We start from the raw sequence: 5,354 nt of genomic DNA, 5'->3' as shown, positions 1-5,354 counted from the left end.
ACACCAGTCCTGCTTGGTTTGCTTAATCAATCTGGTCTGTTCGTCTAAGAAGTCCTGTTTGTTCGGCAAGGTGTGAATGCGTAATCGTACGACAGAGCGTGAGGGCCATACAAAAAACAACAACTCTACAGTCATAAAATTATGAGAATAAAGTTGTAAGATTTTGACTTCATTCTAGTCTTATTTAAACTTTATTCTCGTTCATGTTTCTTCACGTGATTTTCTTTATTTTATTTTCTTAACGTGGCCCTAATACTTTATGTGAATCAAATTTATGTGAACCAAACAAAATCAAACTCCAGTCCGTCTACAAACCTTGGTCTCTGTGAACTCTGGAGCGGTTTGGATGCATATGTGAACGCTAAGTGGACCGGCGACCGCTCCAAAAGCAGGAAGAGGACCACAGCGCAGGGCATTCTGGGTAAATGCAACCAAAACAAACACACTAACACTAGAGTGCCAGTGGTAGTGCCAAATGCCATAGACAAAAGATAAATCCTCCAACCGCTAAAATCTGATACTACTACATTTTTGTTTACATTTTGTGAAGAAGGAAGTTGCGTGTATTAGCTGTGTTTCCATTACAAATGTGCACAAAACTTTGTCAATATTCCAACAATGTTGAAGAAATTGCAATTTCACAATTGGTGTGTTTCCATTAAAGAAACGCAATTAAAATTACACATGAATATGTTTGTTCACACCAAAAAGTCTTTAAAAAACATGCTACCCCATCATCCTCCTACCACTTCCTGTCATCTTCTTTGTTGTTTCCATCAGTAGTAACATCCAGTTGTTGATCACATGACTCATGATGCGAGTTTATGGTTTCTGGGTCAATTCGGTCCAGAAACCACTAGCACAAAAACTCAAATTTATTCGAAATTGACTTGTTTCCATTTATCAAATTTATTTTTCTAATTTCAATTTGCTCAATTTTCTGGTTAATGGAAAAACAGCTAATGAATTCCCCATGAATGAGTCCAGAGATCAAAACAGTTCAGTTTTGGGAGTCAAATATTGCATGAAAATAGTTTGGAAAAGATTAAACTGGTAATTGTTAGGGTTACTGGTAATGCAGCTGCTAAGATGAAAATTCAGACTTTTGGGTTTTTGTAAAAAACATGAAAAATCTGAATTTAAACCATCATTGCTCTGAAATGTAGCTGCTTCTGGTCACCCTTAAAAGCAAACAGGAATTTAAAATGGATACTGTTATTGTTAATTCCTGATTTCTTCATTAATAGCTGTCTCTAAAAGGCTTGAAATACCTTGAACTTTCCAACCCAGATTCATCGAGCAGAATCTGCTCTTAATTTTGGATGAAAAGAAGAATTAAAAACTTTGTTTTTGACAGAAATTTTCATTAGTTGTAAAACTATTCTTGTTATCTGCTGAGAGAAAAGGGGCTAAAACACTTACACAGCTTCCAGGATGACATTTTCAGCTAATTATCAGAATAAATCAGTTTCTACTGGAAGACAAACTGATTTCTGCCTTTATACTGGCTGATTACTTACATTACGTTGGTCACCATGACAGCAGTGATGCGTTACTTTTTCCCCCTCCTTTTATTTCCATGCAACAAAATGAACACTGTGCATTAGGCAGAGGCTATCCTCCATGCATCACAATTTCACAAACCTCTCTAAAGTGACGCTGCTTTGCATTCTGCAGTGTTTCTAGGAAATTATTCTCACTGGGAAAATACATCAACACCATCTACGCTTCTGAAAAAGCTTACAAAAAGCACTTAAAATCGCTTAATTGTGTCGTCGCAATTAGTTTCCCCAACAATAAGAGGTTTTTAAATGTAAATACAAGTATTATGCAGCTCAGAATCAATGAAGGTATGGGGTTGAACTTTGTGGTCGACGCTGCAGCCATCCAGTTTAGCTGAAAGGTGTGAATAAGAAATCAGCGGCTCTGCAGATCCGTGGAGATTTGGGTGGAACATGGAGGAATCGTCAGTGTGTTCTGAAAAATACTTTATTGAGCCCAACGGGAAAGTAATTTAAATTCATTTTATAGATTCAAAAACATCTTGGAAATTTACACATTTTAATTATTTGCCAGGTTTAGGACCATGAATGAACACTTAAACTTATTTTTGCTTATTTTGCATAAAATGCAGAACACCCAGAGTCACATAAAGGCAGTTATTCAGCTTCTATTCACCACAAATCTGGAACAAACTTCCAGAAAACTGCAAAACAGCTAAAACATTGATTTCCTTTAAATCAAAACTAAAACCCACCTGTTTAGAGTTGCTTTTAACTCGTAATAACTGGAACGTTGACCAACATATTTGATAGGTATTGATGATTTTGATTACCACATTCATCAAAAACCAAACCAATTGGTTTCACAATTGGTAACTATGCAATGTTTTTATGTTTTCACAAGATAAAGCACTTTGACCTGCCTTGTTGCTAAACTTTCTTACACAAATAAACTTTGATTGATAATGTTCTTTGAATTTTATGTAGAGGGTAAGACTTCCATTTGTGCTTCAATTGTGTTGGTCGATCAGGTAAATTTAATAAAGCACGTCAAGTTTTGTGGCTCTAGCTTGACAACATGCACAACCACATAGGATGTGAACAGTTTTGCCCAATCCAATCAAACGTTGTTATGTGAAACGACTCATATCTGCAGTCAAGCTTGGAGGTGGAGGGGTGATGGTGTGGGATGCTCGCTCATTTCAGCTAATAATTTCTCTGCATTTCGCCGTTATGTTTGGTTTTTCCTCCCATCCAGTCGGTAGCTTTACCGTCAAGTCGGCTAACATGATTAGGTAATGAAGCTAACAGCAGCTGCAAGGTGGTCTCATAAATAATACATGTGAAAATGCAGAACACCCTGTATCTCCAAGAAGGAGAGATCAGACAGCTATTCAATATTTTCTTTTATTAAATCCACTTATATCACAGCAGACTGCAAACACAATTCAAATTCTGACCATTCAAGAGTTCGCTCCAGGCAAAAAAAGAGAGAGATGAAAAGAAATTGAGAGCAGCCTTATGAGAGTTTTTGTTGTTTTTCTAATAGATCATTTTTAGCATTTAAATGAAACTGTGGGGTAGAAACTGAAGGAACTGGGGACATGGTGGTCGTCACTTTGGATTTTACTTCATGTTGTCGGCGATTTTCTGTGAAATGTAGAGAAAACAAACCAAGCTGAGTGGAAAGAAAACAACAAAGCAGGAAAAGATAAAGTCTCTCTGATTTTATCACGGCTCCAACACATTCCTCATGTTGAACTTCAAGTTTTCACACTCAAGAGTTTTCTGTCCAAAATAGCAAACTCCACAACAGGAAGAAGCTTTAAAGCAGAGTTCAGAGAATCTGTCCAAAGAACAAATTATTAACCTTCAATTCCAAAAATTTGAATGGCAAAACAGTTGGAAAAAAAAACAAACAAAAAAACCCCCGTCAGATTATCAATTTTTCTAAAAGCCATGACAGGGACACAGACGATGCTCAGGTTAGATGAGAATGTAAATTATTTTGAGATTCACTTTCTAGATGGACAAAAATCCAAAACATACAGAAAAAGATCAAATTAGATGGTTTAGATCAGTGGTATCCAAACTTTTTGGGATAAAATTGCCAATAAAAAATACTCACAGGCCAAGAAATGAAGCTTAAATGGTCACTTTTTTACCTGCTCGACAATAAACTAATCGTAATATTTTAATTAACAATAATTTGTCAGATTGTTATAGGAAAGAGACTGATAAATAATTTCAGGACAGGTGTGCCTTTGAAAAGGAAAAGCTTTTGGGCTTGATTTAAGCAATATAAACTATATTTGAGTCACTTTGTCCTTGAAAATGCTTGCAGTATTTAGCCAAATATTCTTCATAGTAGAAATAACCAAACACATGTAGTCCTAATCTCTCCATTCTGGTGCATTCTTGATTATTCCCAATTCAGTATTTGTGAATTTTTCTGTGAAACGTAGATCCAAATGATTAGTAATGGAAAATATGCCTGGTCATGGATTTCTTTCATAAAGAATTTAAAAAATGCTTTATGAAAATATACCAAAGCTACTTGACAAAAGCGGCCAATCCAGGAGCGGCATTTATATTCCTCAGCGTTGATTGGCTGATCCCCCATGAGTGAAAATAAGGAAGACTGCAAAAATTTGCTTCTGCTTGTAAATATTAAAAGGGACGTTTTATTCAAAATTCACATTTTGCATATTTTTGTACTTCTATTTGGGCCTGAAGTGCTTCTAAAAGCAGCCCAAGCGCTTAAAATACCCCCTCTTGTTTGGGAATATGTTATTGCCATCACCTAGCAACCCCAGCCTAGTCCAGCCCCGATACCTAGCAACCCAATCTGAGCTCCAGCACATTTGGTCAGCTGGTTTTACCGCTTGAAAAGATAAGTGTTTTTGTTGTTGGTTTACCATGCAGAAACCATTTGCTTCATTCTGGTTGGTTGCGCAGGACCTGATGGACACGTTTTGTATAGGCCATATTTCTATCCCAACCTGTTGGAAGAAGCATAATAAATCACCTTTAAGGTAAATTTGGTGTTTGAACTGTTAAAATAGTCCATTCTAAACATTTTTAGTTGAATTTTGGGTAACAGGTGGCAGCTGTCGAATAGAAGAGGTTCCCTACATGAAATTTAAAAAAATTTTATTAAAAAGAAAGCACCAATAAGTAAGTTAACAAAACAAAAAAGGGAAGAAAAGACTGCATTGGTTTTAATATTTCGATCCATGAAGTTTTAGATGTTTTTTTCACTCTGACTGTATCTGCAGGTTTACAGTCGTCATTCATCGGCTGCCACAGAAATCTTGTTTTTCTGTTATTTTCAGAGCCATTGTTCCAGTGTTGGCTTTTGTCAGGGCCACTCCGGATAAAAGAGGGAAACAACATGGTGTTCCAGTTCATAGCAATGACAGCGCACACGTTTTGTTCCCTTCAAAATATTATTCATCCACAGCGTTTTGTATTTCCACGGCCCCCTGTCACACAGGCGCAGCTTTTGCTCCAAATACATTCTTATTTACTTTTTGTGCAGCTGGAGTCTGAATTATTTTTCATTAAAGTAAAAAATAAAGGGAATAGCAGTGTTTTTCTCCTGATAAAGCTGGTTTAAATTTGAAAGATTTATTTATTTTTCAATAAAAACGGGAATAAATTCCCACCTTTAATCCTGCGGTGGGTTATTTCTCTCTGCTGTAAGCCCTTTGCCTCGACCCGCCTCGTCTTGTTAGACTTCAATTAGCGGTTTTCTTCATTTCCCAGGAGGACTTTTGACAGATCCCAGAGAAAGGCGCTGAACTTGTTGCTTTCAATGAAACGAGACTGAATGGGACCATGAATGGCCGG

The 5,354-nt window shown here is 36.7% G+C and overlaps 1 long non-coding RNA gene across 1 annotated transcript; it reads right to left on the bottom strand.

Annotated features, from left to right (window-relative positions):
• Positions 1-2,902: 2,902 nt before the first annotated feature.
• Positions 2,903-4,702, bottom strand: LOC148153450 (uncharacterized). The gene is made up of 2 exons (XR_015761613.1): positions 4,421-4,702; positions 2,903-3,152 (listed from the first exon to the last, which is right to left on the bottom strand). It is a non-coding gene; the product is annotated as an uncharacterized LOC148153450 (long non-coding RNA).
• Positions 4,703-5,354: the final 652 nt, after the last annotated feature.

The sequence above is a fragment of the Poecilia mexicana genome, unplaced genomic scaffold (assembly GCF_051168715.1).
Source record: "Poecilia mexicana isolate PSO_F unplaced genomic scaffold, ASM5116871v1 scaffold_20, whole genome shotgun sequence".
Classification (NCBI taxonomy): Eukaryota; Metazoa; Chordata; class Actinopteri; order Cyprinodontiformes; family Poeciliidae; genus Poecilia; species Poecilia mexicana.
The sequence above is the reverse complement of the archived record's forward strand: the minus strand, read 5'-3'. Positions and strand labels throughout refer to the sequence as shown.